Source organism: Dreissena polymorpha, chromosome 1 (genome assembly GCF_020536995.1).
Source record: "Dreissena polymorpha isolate Duluth1 chromosome 1, UMN_Dpol_1.0, whole genome shotgun sequence".
Lineage (NCBI taxonomy): Eukaryota > Metazoa > Mollusca > Bivalvia > Myida > Dreissenidae > Dreissena > Dreissena polymorpha.
The window spans coordinates 31,755,789-31,780,770 of NC_068355.1; the positions used below are offsets into that span (position 1 = coordinate 31,755,789).

General features: G+C 36.5%; 1 protein-coding gene and 1 long non-coding RNA gene across 8 annotated transcripts in view; one reads left to right on the plus strand and one right to left on the minus strand.

Moving 5' to 3' along the window:
• LOC127875434 (uncharacterized) overlaps positions 1-24,982 on the plus strand; it is a 666,243-nt gene that overhangs the window by 300,555 nt on the left and 340,706 nt on the right. The gene's annotated exons all lie outside the window — the stretch shown is intronic.
• LOC127875600 (uncharacterized) lies at positions 2,766-23,862 on the minus strand. 7 transcript variants are annotated; one of them, XR_008047473.1, is made up of 9 exons: positions 23,723-23,862; positions 21,551-21,611; positions 18,645-18,803; positions 14,595-15,838; positions 11,279-11,795; positions 9,914-10,109; positions 9,304-9,416; positions 7,925-8,056; positions 2,766-7,365 (listed from the first exon to the last, which is right to left on the minus strand). It is a non-coding gene; the product is annotated as an uncharacterized LOC127875600 (long non-coding RNA). The 7 variants fall into 7 exon arrangements; XR_008047468.1 differs by having other exon boundaries at positions 9,914-10,122; XR_008047471.1 differs by having other exon boundaries at positions 11,241-11,795.

Here is a 24,982-nt window from a genome sequence, read left to right on the forward strand (position 1 = left end):
AACAAAGTTAATATAAAATGTTAGAAAATGCTATCGAGGTATAAAACAGTTGCAGAAAACGAAATTTGTCAAACTTATTAAGTTCCCTATTATGAATGGATACACGTTCAGCCTCGTTCAGGAATTCTGCGGGTAACGTTACTTCGCGCCCTAATCAGTTTTTGCTTATTGTGTAAAAAGGTCTATAGCTGTAAGGTTATATAATGTTCACAATGATATATCTTTATACCTCTAGACTTAATAATGATAACACCTTGATTTGGTACTTCTTATGATCATGGCAAAGCGAATGCCGAATTCTCACTACAGCAGTAGAATTTAAGATTACCAGTGCACTTTTCGTTTCTCTGATGCCTTGAAGGTGAGTTTGTTTGCTGTAAAAGACAACAACAACGTTAACACACGTTTGTGCACTCAAAGAGTGTTGCAAACAATTAAGCAAAGCAACATATTTCCATCTTAACCCTTAAATTCCAATAGGAATTGAGGCTTGAAGAAAGCAGATACACAGAAAGATAGTTTATTCAGATTTATACAATTTTACATTGTCTTCATGCTTAAATACACATACTATTTTCTGTCTCGAAACAAGGCATAACAAGATAACATTCAAGAGAATAAAAATACCAATAAAAACAATCGATGGTAAGAACACCTAGGTTCTATCAACGCGGTACTGAAGTTTAATGAACAGAATTATTAAGTATTGTATTTCTTTTAACAAAAGCTTATTTAATAAATGTACAAACATTATAAATTATTGATTTGTCACATGAAACTAGTAAGTTGTGGAAATTTATATACAGATGGGTTTTTACAAAATGGCTTATATAAGTTTTTCATATCTCAGAGGCATACACATATTAAAATGGTGTTCATCTTCTAAATCAAAGTCATTCCAACACAGAAATAACTTGTATACTTTAAAGCATACGTCAGGAATAACCGCTGCGAAATTTGACGTCGGCAAGAGGTACAAAACACTTGAGCCGCGCACTTGGAAAACGAGGCCTAATGCATGTGTGTAAAGTGTCGTCCCGATTAGCCTATAGGTCCGTTAAGTTATTACGTTACGCCACTTTTAGCAAGAACTGGATTTTCGCTGAAAAAATTACTTCCTGTTAACGAAAACTTTCGTTAATGAGGAGTGTCGTTGCATGTGCTGACTGCACAGGCATATCAGGGACGACACTTTACGTCTTGATTAGATTTCGTGAAGTAGTCTTCCTTGAAATGTAAAATGCAATAAATGCAGAAAGTATCGTCCTTGTTATCCTGGTTGGACTGCACAGGCTTATCTAGGACGACACTTTACACACATGCATAAAGACCCGTTTTCAAAGATCGCTGCTGAATTATTTTCATATTTAAATTCCTCCATTTGAAAGCCATATTTACGAGGCACGCGTAAACAGAATATCAATGGCGTTCGAAGTTTTGTCTGTCCGCGTGTTTGTTTATTTTGGAATCGATTAAGCCTTGCAAATCTGGATTTCAAATTAAGCGCGTCGCTCTGGTCACTGCATTAGAGGCGCTTGATTCACGCCAATTAAGCGCCTGTTTGAAAACACACAAACCACGCGTCCCTCTAGATGTTTAACGCGGACCGGAAGTATGTGAAGTAAAAAAAGTGAGTGAGACTAATTGTCGTCCATTTTCTGCACGTGCGCACCGGAGAGAATGTTAGCAGCCGACAGTTCGGGATCGAATGCGCATTGTGTTTTGATTTATTATTGAGCAGAACAATCGCGTACTTTGTAAAGTTTATACAATAAGAGGACAATGGTATGACATAAAAAATATCTCTTTAATCAATGAACAACATAACGTCAACGGTGTTCGTTTTCCTGTTACAGTGGAAGAAGTACTTGTTTGTTTGTTACCCATATCATAAATATATATCGGCCTTGCTCTATGAAAAGGGGTTTAATGCATGTCAATAAAATGTCGTTCCAGATAGCCTGTGTAGTCCGCACAGGCTTATCATGGATGCCACTTTCCGCTTCTATGATTTTTTTCTTTAAAATAAAGAATCTTCTTAGCAAAAATCATGTTTAGGCGGAAAATGTCGTCCCTGATTAGCCTACTGCGGACTTCACTGGCTAATCTTGGACGACGATTTGCGCACGTGCATAAACCACTTTTCCCTAGAGCGCGGCTTTATTTATATATATATAAAGACCTACTCAAATACAAAAGCAAAACGCCAAACACTCGTATACCGGTTGAGGTCACTTACCATCCAGGGCTACCTTAAATAAAAGACATCATTGACCGCCACTAGACCACAATCGAAAAATCAAGCAAGCTTAAACGTATACTTCCTGAAAAGCCCATTTTGGCATATAGAAGACCCATACTGTTACGTGCCAAAAGTACACCAACTTCCGAAGAAGCTGTTTTAGGAGAATCAAAACCATGCGTTGCCAAATATGCAACATGATGCGCCCATCAAATACATTCAAAGCCACATCTAGTGCCATTTCGTCCATTAAAGGTAACCACAACTGTAAAACTGCAAATGCCCCATACCTGATGACGTGCAGTATATGTAAGAAACAATATGTTGCGAAACAAAACTGGCATTGAACAAGCACACTTCAGCGAATCTGGCCACTCGTTTGACAATATCATTTTGTTTTGTATAGAAGCAAAAACACAATGGTCCGACGCCCATTATATTATATTAAATATTTATATATATGTTTGTGTATGTGTATATATATATATAAAAACGACATATAAAAAATAAAACAACTTCACACTAAATTCTAACTTCCATTTTAATCATTTAAATGTTAAATCGATATAATAAACATTGTAAGCGCCATTTTATAACACACAATTTTAATAAGTGTATGTACATAATCATAAAACGAAGAATAAATATGACACAATACTGAATGCAAAACGTTCACTGCAAATTATAATATTTTTCATTATAACATCGATATAATTTATATTACGGGCGTCAGTCTATAACACAATTTTAATATGCATAAATAAATAAATAAACAAGGGCTGTTTGTAAAACATGCATGCCCCCCATACGGGCTCTCAGTTGTAGTGACAGCCATTGTGTGAATATGTTTTTTGTCACAGTGACCTTGACCTTTGACCTAGTGACCTGAAAATCAATAGGGGTCATCTTCGAGTCATGATCAATGTACCTATGAAGTTTCATGATCCTAGCCATAAGCGTTCTTGAGTTATCATCGGGAAACCATTTTACTATTTCGGGTCACCGTGACCTTGACCTTTGACCTAGTGACCTCAAAATTAATAGGGGTTATCTGCCAGTCATGATTAATGTACCTATGAAGTTTCATGATCCTAGCCATAAGCGTTCTTGAGTTATCATCCTGAAACCATTTTACTATTTCGGGTCACCGTGACCTTGACCTTTGACCTAGTGACCTGAAAATCAATAGGGGTCATCTGCGAGTCATGATCAATGTACCTATGAAGTTTCATGATCCTAGGCCTAAGCATTCTTGAGTTATTATCCGGAAACCATTTTACTATTTCGGGTCACCGTGACCTTGACCTTTGACCTAGTGACCTGAAAATCAATATTTCATCTGCAAGTCATGATCAATCTACCTATCAAGTTTCATGATCCTAGGCCTAAGCGTTCTTGAGTTGTCATCCAGAAACCATTTTTTCTATTTCGGGTCACCGTGACCTTGACCTTGTGACCTGAAAATCAATAGGGATCATCTGCGAGTCATGATCAATCTACCTATCAAGTTTCATGATCCTAGGCATAAGCGTTCTTGAGTTATCATCTGGAAACCATTTTACTATTTCGGGTCACCGTGACCTTGACCTTTGACCTAGTGACCTCATAATCAATAGGGGTCATCTGCGAGTCATGATCAATGTACCTATGAAGTTTCATGATCCTAGGCTCAAGCGTTCTTGAGTTATCATCTGACAACCACCTGGTGGACGGACCGACCGACCGACCGACCGACATGAGCAAAGCAATATACCCCCTCTTCTTCGAAGGGGGGCATAAAAAATAAAACGACACATAACTAAAAAAAACAAGACTGAAAGCCAATAAGTTAACCTCTTTTGTGCATTCGCACTGGGGAATCGTTAACTCATATCTGTATACACCCCTGAAGAAGACGTGTAGTCAAAAGCGCTAGGGTATAAGATACACATTTTTTACACTGTTTGAACAATTTCTTTCTATATATATATATATATATATATATATATATATATATATATATATATATATATATATATATATATATATATATATATATATATATATATTGGCAGTTAACATTAAACAAAATGAGCTCACGGTCACGTTTTTACACCAGTTCAATAGGGGAAAGCTATAAAATTGATACGACAATCCTTGCGGTTTTTATTTGTAAAGACAACAAATTGTCACTTAGCAATACTATTCCACGTGTATAACAATGTACTTTATTGAGAATGCAACATTACACTTAGATTGGGAAATACATATCACCAAAATAAACATGTTTAATTATTTACATATATCATAAAACAAAAACAACAGCATTAGTGATATGCGCTTTGTCTTAACAAAACAACCACAATAAAATTACGCACGAATATATAGACAATATTAAACTCGGTAAGCCAAACAATATAAACACGTTAAAATAAATGCAAAAGATGCCCGGTTATAGTTAAGATGCTAATTTATCTTTTAATATTAAAATCCTCTTAACAAGTATCTTTGAAGATATTTACACAATCAGACATAGGCATTAACAATCATGCAATAATTTAGAAAGACCCTGATCCATATGAGGTACACAAGCAATTAAAACATGCCTACGGATACTTTCCATAGACATGATTACCCTATATTTACTTATTTAAAATGATTATTTGGAGTATACGAACATATAAACACATTATAATTAAAATTGCATTTCATCCGATATGACAAATATAGCACAATTATATTTATACCAAATACTTAAATTTGTATTTGGAAACATGTGTTGTTTAGCTACCAATACAAGTTAATGCAAAATGTGTTTTTTTCTATATATCAATTTGATCTAACATGTCTCACAATTTACAAACATCAAGCTATTTTCAGCTTTTCAAAAACAGAACAAACATGTTTCATGCATTCAATAAAAGTTAAATATAAACATTCCCAAATATGAGGAAATCTGGTCATAAAACATTTGCTGAACTTGTAGTGGAAGATGTACAGAAACTGGCCCCACTGAAAGCGAATAAGGGATTGTGGGAGGGTCAATTTGAAAGGTCAAACACGCTGTTACAAAACTAATAAAATGTCAAACTTTATCATAAGCAATATGTCAATACTGTTCACGTTTAATATAAGCACATTCATAAGTGTTAAAAAAATTTGCAAAACAGACATCTTTGTTTTTATTTGTAGCTGGGTATTTTCGGAGAAAACCCGAGGTAATGTCATAGCCAGTTCGTTGTGTCGTCCGCCGTCCGTGTCGTGCTTAAACCTTAACATTGGCTCTAAAATCAAAGTGCTTCCAACTACAACTTTCAAACTTCATATGTAGATGCACATTGATGAGTTCTACACACCACACCCATTTTGGTGTCACTAGGTCAATGGTCAAGTCACTGTGACCTCTCAAATAAATTATGTCAAGCTTTCATTTATTCAAAACTGCACCCGTAGCCGAGCATGGCACCCTTTATGTGGTGCTCTAGTTTAAGCAAATTGTATTGCTCTGTTGTATTAACCATAAAGGCATTTGCACTTCTTGACTATTGTTAGCATATGGCAACACTCCCTTTTTTTTCATTGACTGATTTCAAATTACAAGGTACTATTTTTTCTTCAGATAATGTTAAACAAAATTAAACAAATTTTAAGTAGGTGTTCTTAATAAAAAGCATTTCATATAACAATGTGTTTCTATTGCCTTAAGTATATTTTTCTCTTCAGAAGTTGTTACTGTGCATTATTTTAACAGTTTAATACATATTTTAGCATTGAAACAAGAAATGTTTTTTATAACAATAGTTTGTACAAATTAATGTTAACAGTGCGTTTATCTAATAAAAATGGCAACAATACATGGATACATTACATTTAAAATACAATTGTTTTACAGTTGCTCTATGTATAAATGGCAAAATATACACTTGATACAGTGATCAAGATATCTTGATTAAGTTGCTCACTGATTAAAGAGGATACAATCTTGTCGTCGTTATGTACATATACAAATATAAAGCATAATAAACTATTATGTCCGAAAACAAATTTTAACACTTATGACCATGTTAGTATATGATAAAACAACACAACTTAACAATATTTTGCCATTTTTCATAAAACTGTAAAACAAATTTAATATTTATTTTTTAATTCACAGTTTCATTTAAAGCTTTTCAACAAGAGTCATACTCTACTCATTTAACAAACAATATCCACTGAAATCAACAAAGTACTAGTAGTAAATACAGAATCAATTATTTCAGGTAGATTAAATAATTTTGCCCCGAATTTATTTATATTCCCATGAAATACATAGTATGCTACTAAAAAAGATTCATGATAGAATACCGACCCGAATGAGCCAATTGACTAGTATTGTTTTCATAAGGTTGATTGACAAAAATCTGAAGCGTAAACATTTTACACCTTTCTGAACAAATACTTTTCATTAGCTAATCTATATTAACGGGTTAAAAACAGACAACTGAAACATGTCTTATAACATGAAAACACTCCAATGTTTTTTTCAATCTTGTTCAAGTTACCAGCATCATTTAAACAGCTTTGGCAATCTTAACAAATCTTTGATAACATTGTATTTCCCATTTATTTACCATCATGAGGATCAACATCTGTAGTGAAAGTTTCATAATACAGGCAAAGACATTGAATTGACATGCAATATGTGTGCTTTTAAAAATACTTTAAATGCTTTGCTAAACCAGGGACCTATACAAACAACTTGGTAGGTCACATAAAAAATAAAACGTAAACTATTGTTTTTCGTTGAATACAACTTGGCTGGTCACATACACAATAGAGCATAAACTATTGTTTGTCTTTGAATACAACTTGGCTTGTGACATAAAAAATGTGGCTGTTGACATGACTTTCTGGCTTTCCACTTGAATTGTTGTGATGTGTCATTCTGCCATTTCGATCTGAACAAGGTCATTCATTTCCATCCGTCATAATATTCAAAGAGTCAGAGTAAGTGCTGACCAAACCAGGCGGTATGCAGAGACTAGCAGAACTAAATCAGTATTTATCTCTGAGCTTCTTAGGTTTGACTGCGGTCAATATGGTAACAACTGCTGCAACAGTCTGTGTTTCTGATCGGATAGTTTGATTTCGTCAAAAGGCATCTGAAAAAAAGACTTGTTACTGTAAATGTCAGTTTTTCATTTTATCTTTGATACCGATGGAAAAAAAGAACACGCGGAGCACTTGGTATTTCAGAATGATACAACTAATCTGATTTGAATCCATCGAGAAAATAATGGTCCTGAGACTACTCATAAAATAATAATTAATAATAAGTGATTAAATTAAAGTGTATTCTTTTTATTACCAAACCATTTGGATTGTGATTTGATGAATATACATTTTGCCGTCGGAATCAAACGTTTTGTTTTGAAGTAGTGAAAGGGTTTGCCACCATTCACCTACATTTTGCTTTTGTCTCAAAATTCCACATATGTCAAAGAAAACGAAATCAAAATACACAAGTAGGCAAGTTCACAGTATGGTTTGGAAAATATGTTAAGTTTAATCACACTAGAAACAATACTTTTCGAGTTAAGACTATGCATAAAAATCCAACAGCAGGATGCACGTATGGAGGGACAAAGGTAAATCTACATTCACCCACACATCTATGAACTTGGGGGCGTAAAAAAACATGCACATGACTTGAACACTCACCTGAGGTTAGCTCTGCATTTTGTTCACAGACTGAGGTCGTCCTTCACCATGGAGATTCCAGAATATCAAGATGATGACTGCTTCTGGTGCAAATGCTTCAAGAACAAACTCAACGCCTTGCTATCCGGGTTTCTGCAATTAAGTATGTCATGTATAAATTAAGACAACATTTTTTAAGACTTTATAAGCATTTCATTACCCTGGCAACACACTTGATACTCTCTCAAAAAGCCATTCATTAACTTAATAACAAACAAACTAGAGCTTTGTCACAGACGTGACGAATACCCCCACATGAAGAGGGGATGAAAGGTACTTGAAATAGGGAAAACCTTGCTAAATGTGTAAAACGCACCTGTGACCCCTTGACCTAGTTTATGGCCCGGAATGGCCCATGTTCGAACATGGCCTAAAGGTCATCTAGATTAAGTTTTCGACCAAGTTTGTTGAGAAGGGGATGATAAGTACTTGAAAAAGAGAGCGGACACCATACTGAATGTGTAAAACGCATTAAGTGACCCCTTGACCTAGTTTGTTTTCCCCAGAATGGCCAGTGTTCAATCATGGCCTAGATATCATCTATATTAAACTTCTGACCAAGTTTGATGAAGATCGGAAGTAAACTTCGTCAATAAGAGACAGAGAGCAGACACCATGCTCAATGCATTAAATGCACTAAGTGACCCCGTGACCTAGGTTTTGGCCCGGCATGGCCCATGTTCAAACTAGGTCTAGAGATCATCTAGATAAAACGTCAACCTAAGTTTGGTGAAGATTGGATGAAAATTACTTAAATTAAAGAGTTGACAACATGCTGAATGTTTAAAACGCACTAAGTGGCACCGCGACCTATGTTTTGACCCAGCATGACCCATATTTAAACACTTAATACGGACCGACAGACAGACAGACAGACAGACCGACAGACAAGTTCACTCCTATATACCCTCCCCCTAAACTAAAAGCTACGAACATCACTGATCCCTCTTCGTAATTCAATGTTAGTTTAAAAACCATACATACAGTTAATATGGAACCTGATTTTGTCAAGATTTAAAGAGTCAAATATGTTGGTACCTGCTCATAAATTGTTTCATGTTATTGTTGTTGTGGTTTTGAGTTTTAATGTAACTAAAGATGTTAAATTTAAAATGCAAATTTGAGGGTTTAGCTTGCAAGTTTTGCATTTTCTTCACATTTCTATATTAGATTAGATAAACTGGTCAATTAATTGAAGAGCAGAAACCCCAGTTTGTATTGGGTTTTACCTAGTGGGTGTTTGTGAAAGCTTTATTGCATCAAAAGGTTAAGGCTATTACAACTGGGTCTCCTGAATGCTTTGCCACAGTGGCCCCTTTTGCAATGGCAAGGTGACTTACCTATTGAGATGCAGAGTTTGATAATGTGAACATCGCTCACTGGGCTTGAACTTATGAGTATAAGACCTCTGTGAACAGATAGAAAGACCTTAGGGCATCCCAGGAATGTGTCCCTGTAAACAAAATTATTTAATGCATTCTGAAATGGCATCAGTTATATAAGAAGTCAATCAATGTTGTTTGAGTAAACAAATATTTAAGAAATAAATTATGTTTGAAGGATCTTGATACAAATGGGATATACATTAAACACTTGATACAAACATAGCCTTCTATATATTGTACACTTGATATAAACATTTTGTGTCCCTCAGGAACCAATATTTATTAAATTACATGCAACACTAAAAGGTGGGTCAGACATAAGGATGAAAGTAAGGACGGGGAGAATTACAAACAAGGACACATGTGTACGCCCCCCCAACTGAGCCCTTTCAAGGCAATACAAATGGCGGCTATTATAAATATTTAACACTTACATAAATGATTTGTTTAAGTTAGCAGCCAGGATAGAGTTTTATCAATATTTAACACAAACTGTTTAAATTAAAATTTGGAGTTAATCACTGCACATTATAAATGGTTAATTACATGTACATTACCAACCTACCTTATTGACAAGGTAATCTTGGCCGCTGGCCAAGAAAGTATAGAGCCCCAGGTTCAGAGTGGCTCCACCCTGCAGGTAGGACTAGTTGAGCATTTGCCCCAAGGTCCTGGGCCAGGAAGTGTCACTGGGCGTCTGGGCCCAGCTGACCAGACAGCCTGTTGTTCAGCTAGGTACCGATCTATGATTGCATGGGTTCCTGTAGGAACAGGCTATTAAAACAAAATCCAAGAATTTAAATAAATATTGAAAATACATGAAGAAAATAATTTTAAAATGAGCTGAAGGCTTTTACGTAATTATTTTACTAAAATTAAATATAATTTAAAAATTATATTAAAGCAGATTTGTATGCAAGGATTAACTTTTGGTTCAGGGGCTGAATGTCGGTCGAAAATATACAAAACTTAATGCCCTGACCTTCTATGATTAAAATTGATATCAGATCAAGTGCTATTTGCATTGTATTTACTAAGTGTGATCAATGTAAAAGCACATTATTCCCATTTGATGCTAGGAACTTTTCAGGCACATAAAATACTGATGTTAAGTGTAGTATATAAGCCTCATTCTGGGAAAATAGGGCTAAATGAATGTGCAGTCTGCACAGGCTTATCTGGGATGACACTTTTATAGGACTTAATGTATGTGCAGACTGCACAGGCTAATCTGATATGACACTTTAATAGGTTTTTATGTATGAGCAGTCTGCACAGGCTAATATGGGATGACACTTTAATACGGCTTAATGTATGTGCAGTCTGCACAGGCTAATCTGGGATGACACTTTAATAGGTTTTTATGTATGTGCAGTCTGCACAGGCTAATATGGGATGATACTTTAATAGGACTTAATGTATGTGCAGTCTGCACAGGCTAATATGGGATGACACTTTAATAGGACTTAATGTATGTGCAGTCTGTACAGGCTAATATGGGATGACACTTTAATAGGACTTAATGTATGAGCAGTCTGCACAGGCTAATCTGGGATGACACTTTAATAGGACTTAATGTATGTGCAGTCTGCACAGGCTAATCTGGGATGACACTTTAATAGGACTTAATGTATGTGCAGTCTGTACAGGCTAATATGGGATGACACTTTAATAGGACTTGATGTATGTGCAATCTGCACAGGCTAATCTGGGATGACACTTTAATAGGACTTAATGTATGTGCAGTCTGCACAGACTAATATGGGATGACACTTTAATAGGGCTTAATGTATGTGCAGTCTGCACAGGCTAATCTGGGATGTCACTTTAATAGGGCTTAATGTATGTGCAGTCTGCACAGGCTAATCTGGGATGACAATTTAAGCACATACATGAATCCCCAAATCGCAGAACACCGCTAAGATACTACTTATTGTTCTTGTTGCTGCTGCTGCTGCGACTGGGCCATAGACAGAGATGGAGTGAGTCCCGACGCCAAAGTCGCCACCCCAAACCCAAGAATTGCCGACAACAACTGTTGTTGAATGGCGTCAATCGCATACTGCTCTCCAGGCCTAAGGTTCACATTTTTCGAGAACAACATATCGTGGTCAGTCACATTAACGGACGTGTCAGGCAACGCCTGCTCTACCTGTTGAATCAGATCGTTTCAGTTCGAGCAACTTGTCCGGCCTAATTTGTCGACGCAATCATCCAATTGTTGCTAAGCGACATCGATGCCGAGACGGAAGTCGAACTCACCAAGGCTCTGCTGTTGGAAGTGTTGATGTAGCCAACATGGGAGAAGATATTGATAGGAGGCTTGGTAGTCTGACGCAAGACGTCTCCGTGCTGAATTTCTTAAGCAATTGTAGTATTTGTGCAAAAAGGGGGTTGTCATCGACTTTCACTTCAATGACGTTAGTCATGTTTGCTAGTAAAGTTCACTGAAAAGGAAATGGAAAGTAAACTAAAACCGGATTGTTTAGTGACACATGAATAAGCCTTGCAACACCTTACTTTACAGACCTGTCTTTTAAATGCCAAACATCGTGCCTTTAATTGATATTTAGAATATTGCAATTAATTTTTCACCAATTAGAACTCAGAATAACGTAGTATCAATGTTTTACATGCACCAACTTGATATTGGAATTTTTGGGTTTGTAGCAAGGTGTTATATTTATTTTTTGTAAATCAAAAACAGGCATTACTTGAGCAATTAAGAATGTGAGACTGCACACCTTTAATTGTGTGACTATAGAACTTTAAATGTGAGGCTACATAATTTTAAATGTGATACTCAGCAGCTTAAAATGTGAGACAACACAACTATAAATGTTACAATCTACATATTTAAGTGTGAGTCTGCACACCTTTAAATGTGAAAGTTTATGACTTATACCTGAGACATAACAACTTTAAATGTGAGACAATACAACTGCATCGCATTTAATAAGAAACAATAGATGTGAGTTCAAAATAGTAATTAAACTTAGTTAAATAAGCAAACTGGAGCTGTGTCACAGACGTGACAAATACCCCCACATTACGCATTGAAACATAATATTTTGCATGTCGTCTTCACAAAAAACAGCGGACACCATGCTCAATTTTTAAAACGCACTAAGTGACCTCTTGACCTAGTTTTTGACCCAGAAAAGCCCATGTTTTAACTTGGCCTTAAGATCATCTCCATAAAACTTCTGACCAAGTTTGGTGAAGATCGGATGTAAACTAATTGAATTAGAGAGCGGACACCATGCTGAATGTTAAAAAATGCACAAAGTGACCTGGTGACCTAGTTTTAGGCCCGGAATGGCCCATGTTCAAATTTGTCCAAGAGATCATTTAGATAAAAATTGTGACCAAGTTTGGTGAGGATTGGATGAAAACTACTTCAATTAGAGAGCGGACAACATGGTGAGGTTTAAAACGCACTATGATACCCCATGACCTAGTTTTTGACCCAGCATGACCCATATTCCAACTTGACCTAGACATCATCCAGATACAACTTCTGACCAATTTTGGTGAAGATGTGATGAAAACTACTTGAATTAGAGAGCAGACAACATTGTGATCTTTAAAACGCACTAAGTGACCCCATGACCTTGTTTTTGACCCGGCATGACCCATATTCAACCTTGACCTAGACATTATCAAGATACAACTTCTGACAAATTTTGGTAAAGATTGGATAAAAACTACTTGAATTAGACAGCCGACAACATGGTGAGGTTTAAAACACACTAAGTGACCCCGTGACCTAGTTTTTGACCCAGCATAGCCCATGTTCGAACTTGACCTACACATCATCTAGTTACAACTTCTGACCAAGTGTGGTGAAGATCGGATTTAAACTATTTGAAATAGAGAGCCGACACCATGCTCAATGTGTAAAACGTACGAAGTGACCCTGTGACCTATTGTTTGATCTGGCATTGCCCATGTTCGAACTTGGCATTCAGATCATCTAGATAAAACTTCTGACCAAGTTTGGTGAAGATCGGATGAAAACTATTTGAATAAGAGAGAGGACACCATGCTGAATGTTAAAAAACGCACAATGTGACCCCATGACCTAGTTTTTGATCTGGCATGGCCCATGTTCGAACATGGCCTTTAGATCATCTATATAAAACTTCTGACCAAGTTTGGTGAAGACCGGATGAAAACTACTTGAATAAGAAAGAGTACACCATGCTGAATGTTAAAAAACGCACTAAGTGACCCGGTGATCTAGTTTTTGACCCAGCAAGGCCCATGTTCGAACCTGGCCTTAAGATTATCTAGATACATCTTCTGACCAAGTTTGGTGAAGATCGGATGAAAACTACTTGAAATAGAGAGCGGACAACATGCTGAATGTTTAAAACGCACTAAGTGACCCCGTGACCTAGTTTTTGACCCGGCAAGGCCCATGTTCAAACTTGGCCTAGACATCATGTACATACAACTTCTAACCAAGTTTGGTGAAGATTGGATGAAAACTACTTGAATTAGAGAGCGGACACTTAATACGGACCGACAGACAGACCGACAGACCGCCTGACCGACAGACCGCCTGACCGACAAGTTCACTCCTATATACCCCCCTAAACTACGTTTGTGGGGTATATTTAAGCCAGTTATTTTGGTTAAAAAACTTTAAAATGTGCTATAACTAGGGGCTAGCTCTGTGCAGAGTTTATTTTAACCATTTTTGGATTGGGACACTTCGTAAAAAATCATAGTTTTTTGAATTTAATTGGGAGAATGGTTGTAGTTATTGCTAAACATAATTTAAAAATTGAGAATAAGTGTTATCAAGATAAATTGTGCTAAGGTTCAACTTATAGAGCTGCATAAGGAAACAAACTCAATTTGTAACCTATTAAAACATTGTTTGGGGTCAAATCTTGAATTGAGAACTTTAGTCAGTGATTATGGAAAAAATAAACTGTTTAAGATTAGGAATGGGACTCAATTTTGGCCCCAATTTCGACAAATGAATAACACTGTATGATCTCACCTGAAGCTCAAGAAGCTGAGCTGATATGCTGGCCTCGCTGATATTGCCAAAGGCTGACTTTGAGTTCTGATTAACTCAATGTTGCAACCTATCAAAACATTCTTTTTCTTCCGGGAAACCATGAATTGAGAACTTTAGCCAGCAATCATGGATATAGACTTTATGAGATAAGAATGGGGCTGAATTTCGGCCCCAAAATTTCAACAAAATAATTAACACTGTAAGGTCTCACCTGAAGTTCAAGAAGCTGAGATGACATGCTAGCCTTGCTGATATTGCTAAGAGACGAGTTTGAGTTCTGCTTTCTTCAGGTTGCGAGTCGAAGGGCGTACTGGACCACACAACAAAACTGCTGTTATTTTCCAAAGCCTTCTCTTGCATCAATTTAATGCGAGGCCTTTTGGGCTTGGAGTGCTATGTGCTCATAACAAAACCAGACTTGTTCACTTTAAGAACCTTGTTCACAATAGTGGGCGTAATTTGCGGCTGTGGCACACCCCATGGATGTATGGATCTCTTAGTGTTTACAACAAAGTCTTTACTGCCTGTCTGTGTCAGCATGGATGTATTGTGCTCTGGGTGTTTACAACCAAGTCTTTACTGCCTTTCTGTGTCAGCATGGATGTATCGTGCTCTGAGTTCACAGCAAAGTCACTACTGCCTTTCTGTGTCAACAAGGATGTATTGTGCTCTGTGTTCACAACCAAGTCATTACTTATTTTCTGTGTCAGCATGATGTATCGTGCTCTGGGTGTTCACAACCAAGTCATTACTTCCTTTCTGTGTCAGCATGGATGTATTGTGCTCTGGGTTTTCAAAACCAAGTTATTACCGACTTTCTGTGTCAGCATGGATGTATCGCGCTCTTGGTGTTCACAACCAAGTCATTTTTGCCTTTTTTTGTCAGTAACATTGCCAAAAGTCTGTTCTATTATGATATTTTGGCCGCTGAGAGGACAATCTGGGGCAGTCCGTAACCCTACTGTTGTCCAAACTATCAACAGCAGACGTATGCCACTAGGAAAGCTCACGCTTTTATTGTTCCTTGATTCTCTCCTGTTCAATTTCTGTTTGTCCCATAAAGATTGGAACAAGTGATTGAACTTTTTATTCTTCATGATATTTGTTGTGATGTCCAACAGCAACAACTGACTGTTAGCGTTACCATAACTACTGCTATAACTTTTCGTGTCTGTAACACTCGTCCCTTTCAGGCCCAGGCGGAACTCTAGCTTAACAAAACTACCCAGGCTTATGTTTGGAAAACGTGACGTGGGCATTGCGTTTGTCAGAACAGAATCACCCTAAGAATTTCCTGCAGAACAGAGTTGTTCAACGATGCTGACTTTTTGAGGCAGGAGGTCAAGGGGGAGGAGTTAGAAGTCAATGGAGGGGGAGGGTCAATCTGGACTGGGGCTTCTGCAGGCGGGACTGGTGTGGTTGCTGGGCCAACTCGATATCAATGCTGGTGCTCTGCTGAAAACAACAACAACACAGTGGGTGATAGGAACTTGTAACAAAGTATTTTACAATCTATAACAAACTATGCCTCTTGACTGGCTGTGAAGGTTTTCAAAAACATGAATTTCTAATCTGGCATTTTATTGGTTCCTTGTCCTTAATAGCAAAAACATAAATACAATTAAGTCATTTTGTATTAAAACAAGCAAAGTGTTGGCTAATGCTATACTTATCTGTAAATTTATATTTATAATCTTTACTCCATTTCCAGAAATGTATTTTCATAAGCCAATATGCGGATCACTAATGTTAGAAAGTGTCCTCCCAGATTAGCATGTGAAATTCACATAAGCTAATAAGGGAGAGTACTTTCTGACTAGACTGGATTTTCATAAAGAGGATAATTTGTTCAATAAAAAATACCTTTAAGAGGAAAGTGTTGTCCGTGAATAGCCTGTGCGAACTGCACAGGCTAATCTGTGACAACAATTTAAGCACATGCATTAGGCCCCATTTTTCCACATCACAGCTTATTTATCTATTAGCCAATTTTTTGCTGCATAACACAAAGAAGGAAAACCATCTGGTTAAAAATTTAATATTTTTTTATTGTACTTATTCTATGAATCACATTACTTTTAAAATGCCATTAGATATGTTTTATTGTTATTATATGTTTCAATAAATGGGAGGCAACAATATTAATATTTAATAATAATATTAATGTCTCACCAACGTTGCAAAAAAACACACACACATATTATTTTACCTTGCTTTTACTGATCTTTGATGGTTAAAATCTGTTTAAATTCACACTAGAAAACAGTTTTAAAGTCAATTTACATGTAAGTTGTAAGACATTATAAAAACAAGAGCACCGCCTTACAGGTGCAGACCGCTCATCTATTTTCTTTTTAAAGGTGAAGGGACTCTCATTTTCAATCACAAAGGAGGGAGGAGTGGAGTGAAGAGGGGTGTATAGTGTGGGGTTGTGGACATTTATTACATTGTCTTCCAAACAAGCGAAAAAAAAAAAAAAAAAAAAAAATAATCGGGGGGGGGGGGGGGGGGGGGGGGGCGATGGGGGGGGGGGGGGGTTTGGTTGCAATGGTTGGACGGTATTTCAAACATAACAGTTTTAAAAAAAAAATGGGAGGGGGGGGGTATAGTGTGAGGGTGTGGTGGTAATTTGTGAGATGATCTTAAAAAAAAAAAAAAAACAATTAGGGGGGGGGGGGGGGGTGGGTGGGGGGGGTATAGTGGTGTGAGGGTGTGGTGGTCATTTGTGAGATGATCTTAAAACAAAAAAACAAAAAAAAATTAGGGGGGGGGGAGGGGGGAGGGGGGGGAGGGCACGGGGGATGGTTTGGGTGGAGTCTATTGTGGTATGTCAGGTAAGAGTAGTTTCATCAAAGTATCAATCAAATCTAATCATAAATAAAGAAGTTATGGCAATTTTAGCAAAATTTAATAATTTGACCTTGAGAGTCAAGGTCATTCAAAGGTCAAAGTAAAATTCAAGTTGCCAGGTACAGTAACCTCATGATAGCATGTATGTATTTGAAGTTTGAAAGCAATAGCCTTGATACTTAAGAAGTAAAGTGGATCGAAACACAAAATTTAACCATATATTAAAAGTTACTAAGTCAAAAAAGGGCCATAATTCCGTAACAATGACAACCAGAGTTATGCAACTTGTCCTTTTACTGTACCCTTATGATAGTTTGTGAGTGTTCCAAGTATGAAAGCAATATCTATGATACTTTAGGGGTAAAGTGGACCAAAACATAAATCTTAACCAAATTTTCAATTTTCTAAGTATAAAGGGCCCATAATTCCGTCCAAATGCCAGTCAGAGTTACATAACTTTGCCTGCACAGTCCCCTTATGATAGTTCATAAATCTTGCAAGTATGAAAGCAATAGCTTTGATACTGTAGGAATAAAGTGGACCTAAACACAAAACTTAATCAAATTTTCAATTTTCTAAGTATAAAAAGGGCACATAATTCTGTCAAAATGCCAGTCAGAGTTACATTACTTTGCCTGCACAGTCCCCTTATGATAGTTAGTAAGTGTTGCAAGTATGAAAGCAATAGCTTTGATGCTTAAGGAATAAAATGGACCTAAACACAAAACTTAACCAAAATTGTCAATTTTCTAAGTATAAAAAGGGCACATAATCCTGTCAAAATGCATGCCAGAGTTATCTAACTTTGCCTGCCCAGTCCCCTCATGATAGTAAGTAAGTGTACCAAGTTTGAATGCAATAGCATTGATACTTACTGAGAAAAGTGGAACTAAACGCAAAACTTAACCAAAATTTTCAATTTTTTAAGTATAAAAAGGGCACATAATTCTGTCAAAATGCACGCAAGAGTTATCTAACTTTGCCTGCCCAGTCCCCTCATGATAGTAAGTAAGTGTACCAAGTTTGAATGCAATAGCATTGATACTTTCTGAGAAAAGTGGACCTAAACGCAAAACTTAACCGGACGCCGACGCCAACGCCGACGCCGACGCCAAGGTGATGACAATAGCTCATAATTTTTTTTCAAAAAATAGATGAGCTAATAAATAAAACATTAAACAACTTAACCCTTAAAGCGCTGGAGCCGAATTTTAAAGGCCTTTGCAAACAGTTTGGATCCAGATGAGACGCCACAGAACGTGGCGTCTCATCAGGATCCAAACTGTTTGCTATTCTGATAGTATTCTTTGAAAAAAAATCGAAGAAAATGCTAATTTTAGAAATTCTGCAGACGACATTTTAGCAGAAGACAAATTACCCAGCATGCAAAGGGTTAAGGGCAACAACTCACTGCTGGTGCAGATCTACAGTTCTCTCCCTTGTTAGTTTCAGCTTAGATGTCCTTCATGTTGCAATACGAGGACTTGAAAGGCTGTGTCACCCTCACATCGCTGGACTTTGATTTGGCTGAGCCTTTCACTACTCCTTTGTCTTCTGTGCTTAGCAGTTGCTGTAACATTGAGAAAACCAATATGAAGTCTTTTGAACTAGTAAATTAGTAATACACCAGCAATTTTTTTGCCAAATTGAAAAAAGTATCTGTACCACACCAATGAGGAAAATAAGCGTAATAATATCAAACATCAGGAAAATTCTATCTTTTAATTTGGGAATAATAGGTCTTTTTAATTGCATGGAACTTAATTGCACAAAGCCAATCAAAATATATTATTTGACATGCGTTTGTGTTGAAAAATTCAGTTTCAGTGCTCATTTTATCAGTCCACTTGCATATAAGGAAGTGCCCATTACGTGTACTTTATAAAGATGGAAAGAAAAGGCTTTTTTTTCACATACACCTTGGAGTAAAAATTATGTTACAGGCCATTTGCCCTTAATAACTATCATATTACAATACTAGCTTGCCTGTACTTTGACGACGCCCATAAATCTATATTTTCACAGTTACCAATAACAAAACAATATTTTGTCCAAGTTATTTTCAACATTAACTGTGTTTGATATGATATTTTGTGAACAAAATACGGCTCAAAATTTTCAATTTTATGAAAAAATGAGTTGCCAACTCCTTTAAAATGGCAAACAATGTTAAAGTGGGAAATTGTGAGCTACTATTAGAATTGCTCAATATGTATGTTAAATTTGCATTTATATGTACACCGATGTCTCAATTACCAGTTTTTAATCATAGTGGTTTTTATACTATATTTGTTCTAATCAGAATTTACAAATACCAACAGACTGGAAGCAGACTAAACTTGAGCCATATTCCGGACAACTGGGCTTAATGAATATTTAAATTACCACATTAGCCTGTACAGTCCACACCGACTAACTTGAGATGACACTTTCCACCAAGACATGATTTTTGTTTAGAAATAATTTCTTTAAAGCGAAAATTTCCTCAAAAATGGAAATCATTATCCCTGATAATTCTGAGTGCGCACTGCACAGGCTAATCTGTGGATGGTACATAAAATGCATTAAGCACCCTTTTCCCATAACAAGTCTCACCTGGTATCATCTTGTACAACTCTGTAACAGACTGTAGTGGGGATCTACTTTGAGCCTCATTCCCAGAAAACAGGGCTTTATAAATTGTGCACTAAGTGTCTGCCCAGATAAGCCTATACAGCCACACAGGCTTATCAGGGACGACACTATCCCCTAGACAAATTTCTTTTACTTTACCTTCAATTGGGAATTTTAGGAAGTTGTTTGGGAAAAATACATAGTTCCAGCATTTGGTATGGGGCCGATTTTGGCCCCTATAATTGAGGGAAAAAAAACACAGTATACACATCAAGAACTTAACACCTCCTTGCAAACAGGCTCTATTGAACCAAGGAATTCAAAGCTTAACTAAATATCTCACAACTTTATACAAACTCAACATGGTAAACATGATACATAAAAGAAAAGACACAATTTTAACTTCTATGAAATCATATCATATTCTTGTCCACTTCATATTTAGCATTTTTAATACAGAGGTAACACTGTAAAACCATTATTATGCATTTGGGGCTATTTTTTGTTGATTTTAAGGTTTTACCGATCCACAAATTTATCACAAACACACGGGAAATGAACTGACACAAATTCCTCATTTATTTTTCCAAACTGAGGAATCCCCACATTAACTAATAATATGTCCATGAAATACTTTTGTAACCACCAAAATTTGATGAGGAGGAATATCAATGATTTTGCAATATACAAAAAATTTAAGAGGATATTTTACCATATGTAATATACAAACAATTACAAACAATTTAAGAGGATATTTTACCATATTTACAATATACAAACAATTTAATAGGATATTTTACCTGATGTAAATTCATTATGTTCTTTACCACCTCATCTTTTTGCATTCTTAATAAACAGAAAATACACAAGACGGCGCGTTCCTGGTGAATTTATGGGTCTGTAAAACAGACCCATACCCAAAGCATTTTATTTGTTTTTAAATAAGTGCCTTACATGTATTAAAATTACAGTGCTTTCAACAGGAATTTTTTCAGACGCCCCGGGACCATGGGGGGGGGGAGGGCTGCACCCTACATATGTGGGTTTGTTTTTTTTCAGAGTGAAATGATGTTTTGACGGTGCGTTATGACTCTTCAAGAAAAAACAGCAATAAAGTCATTAATAACGAGATTTAACAAAAACTGTTTTAACCCTTTTCTGCATAGATACCCATAATCGCTTCTCGATTGATTCCTTAATACATCCATATGAAACCATACTTTTCATCTATTACTGCCAACTTACTACTTTTACCGTTGCTACTCATTACCCGATACTCCCGAATATTCCATTATTAAAAGGACGTTCTGATAAAAATTAACGATAAAAGTGCTCAAAATTTCCAATAAACACAAACATTCACCATTTGTTGTCAAATTTTGGCATATATGTTACTGTGTAAAGATGTGATAAAAACGTCCAATCGGGGCGTTTTTTCCACTAAACACGCCTAAATTGCCTGACGTGATGTTCCCGTTTTTATGCATTATAATTTTTATATCTCAATCAAATTTCACTTAGATCTATAAAAGTATGTAACTATCATAAAATGATTTTATTCATATAATTTGATATATTAGAAAGAATGATATTAAATTAGTTTTTCCCAAATCAATTGACTTTTCACAGGAAAATATTCCAAACCCACAATGGCATTTTTTCCCAAAATGACAAAGAAAAGGTCTGACAAAGGGTCTATGTTACCTTCTGCGTATTCAGGTCATCCTTGTCCACCACATCCTCAGCATCGTTGACTCAGCAGCGACTGTAGCAGCAGAATAGCTTGATGTATTTCTTGTATGTATATTATGGACTCAAACAAATTTACAAGAGTTCCGCGGTCGGAGATGACCGCATTGAAGCCGGATTTTTGATTTAAATGACAGGAAAGTACCTTTCGTGTTTTTGTCAATGCAATACTATGAGATTCTAGGTCCAAGCATACCAAAGTTATAACAATTTTAACATTTTAACATTGAAGGTCACAGTGACCTTGACCTTCAAATGAATGACATTGAAATGAGCAGTGGTGATCTTCTAGTACTGGCCAACCTTTATGTCAAGTTTGAAGACTCTAGGTACAAGCATACCAAAGTTATAACATGGAATAAGAATTTTAACTTTTTTACCTACCAAAGTTATAAGAACTTTAACATTTTTACATTCAAGGTCACAGTGACCTTGACCTTAGAATGAATGACCTTGAAATGACCAGTGGTCATCTAAGTGTGCTTGCAAACCTTCATGTCAAGTTTGAAGACTCTATGTCCAAGCATACCAAAGTTATAACAATTTTAACATTTTAACATTTAAGGTCACAGTGACCTTGACCTTCAAATGAATGACATTGAAATGACCAGTGGTCATCTTCTAGTACTGGCCAATCTTTATTTCAAGTTTGAAGACTCTAGGTACAAGAATACCAAAGTTATAACATGAAATAAGAACTTTAACATTTTTACATTCAAGGTCACAGTGACCTTGACCTTCAAATGAATAACCTTGAAATGTCCAGTGGTTACTTACTAGTTCTGGCCAACCTTCATGTCAAGTTTCAAGACTCTAGGTCCAAGCATACCAAAGTTATAACAACTTTAACATTTTTACATTCAAGGTCACAGTGACCTTGACCTTCAAATGAATGACCTTGAAATGTCCAGTGGTTACTTACTAGTTCTGGCCAACCTTCATGTCAAGTTTCAAGACTCTAGGTCCAAGCATACCAAAGTTATAACAACTTAAACATTTTTATATTGAAGGTCACAGTGACCTTCACCTTCAAATGAATGACCTTGAAATGACCAGTGGTCATCTGTTAATCCTGGCCAACCTTCATGTCAAGTTTGAAGACTCTAGGTCCAAGCATACCAAAGTTATACCATGAAATAAGAACTTTAACATTTTTACATTCAAGGTCACAGTGACCTTGACCTTCAAATTAATGACCTTGAAATGACCAGTGGTTACTAACTAGTTATGGCCAACCTTCATGTCAAGTTTCAAGACTCTAGGTCCAAGCATACCAAAGTTATAACAACTTTAACATTTTTTATATTGAAGGTCACAGTGACCTTGACCTTCAAATGAATGACCTTGAAATGACCAGTGGTCATCTGTTAATCCTGGCCAACCTTCATGTCAAGTTTGAAGACTCTAGGTCCAAGCATACCAAAGTTATACCATGAAATAAGAACTTTAACATTTTCGAGCACGCCGCCACCCCGCCCGCCCGCCCGCCCCCCCCGACAACATCAATCTATAAGCCGAGATTTTTTCGAAAAAAATCCGGCTAATAAAAAATGTAATTAACACACACACGTTTATATAAATATAATGAAAATCAATAACAAATGTTCAACAGCATAAAACATGGCAAATTAATAAATATTATATCAAGTGTTACCTTTCTGTAAACATTGCGTACAATATCAATATATACTCCCCCAAAGATTACTTAAACAATTTCATATTTTATAAAAAAAGTATACATCCATGTACATTTCTTACATGGCATCATAGTGTTTATAGAAATGAAAGTCTAAAAATAGCCTCAGTTGCTATGTACATGTGCATCTATGTAGAAATATTACATGTTCAGTTGAAATTCTTTGTTTTTTTCATGCAAGAACTTTAGTTTATAAGAACTAAATTTTAGGACCATAGTGGCACAAACATTATGGCAACATAACATAATATGCATTAGATCTTATGTTCAAACAAAAACCCTCACATTGTGTAATCGGATAACAATACATATTTGTATCTTAAACTACACACTTAATTTTGTATTGTAACATCACACACTACTATGTTGGTATGCTAAACAACACATTGTAATTGAAATACTAATCACTAATTACAACAACTAATGCTTACATGTTCACACTATTCCACTCGGAACACCCGGATGTTGTCCCCCCACTGTCCCACAATGATGGATGATGTGGTGCTGCTGTAGCAGACTGACTCTGGGCCCAACACTCCATCCTTCTGAGTAGCAAGATTAGCCAGCTTACTCTGCCCCTCCCAGCCCACCTGTAGTATAGTGTGGGGCCCGTATCCACAGACCAGCACCTGGCCTGCAGGGGTCACATGTAGACCATATAGGCCACGTAGTGCTGGGTCTGTGTATGTAGCCAGGAGTGTGCCATCCCTGGCCAGGGTGAGAAGCTTGTTGTTCCAGTAGCTGGTGATGTACAGCCTGTCTCCTGTGGGACTCACAGCACACCTGATTACTGCTAAACAGAGTAACATCAAGATATTGAATTTAAGTGGACTTCCGGTTTGAATGTAAACACATACGCTGAAAATGTAATCTATGAAATAAAATAAACGCGAGTGATCTGAGTGAATGTGAATGTCTTAAAATGGTTGGATTATGTTAATATGGACTATGTGCACGAGAAACAAGTAACGAGCCTTTGTTAAACGTGTTTTAGATTGTAGTTCTTGATTTACATTTCGCCCGCCGTATTTTCGCGCGGGTGGGGTACATAATAAAGCATAATATTCAAATCTTATAGACATATAGACAGCAATCACAGGCTTACAAACTAGTTCTATCCTGTCAGCATTCTACCCGTTATTTTGTTGTGAACTCGTCACGCATGACCGGGTCGCCTAATTGAAAATCGCTAATTGTCGCCGTTCCGAATAAACCGTTAAACACGTATACGTCCACGGAAAAAACTTGAGAAAACCTAAATATAAACATTATAATGAGCAAAAGGCAATACTCATCCACAGCTAGTGAGAGCAACGCTAGCCTGAGTGAAGTACCGGTCTTCGATACACCAAACTCAAATAAACCAAACAAGCAGAACAAAAAAAGTAGTAAAAAGACGAAAACAGATCAAGGAAATCAAAATCAGAAAACCATGACGGACTTCGTGCAAAGCGGGGCAACAAAAACCGTGACCGAGCACACGGAAACATTAATCGGAAAACGTCTCGATGAAATTAGCTCCAAGCTTACAAACGTGCTTACAAAAAATGACACTTTTCTAATCAAAACCATAATAATGGAAACTCTTGAAGAAATAAAGGAAAAGTTTTTAGGAAGTGTTTTAAAAAAACTTGAAATACTGGAAAGTAGCGTTTTTGAAACTAAAAACGAAATAGACTCATTACACAAAA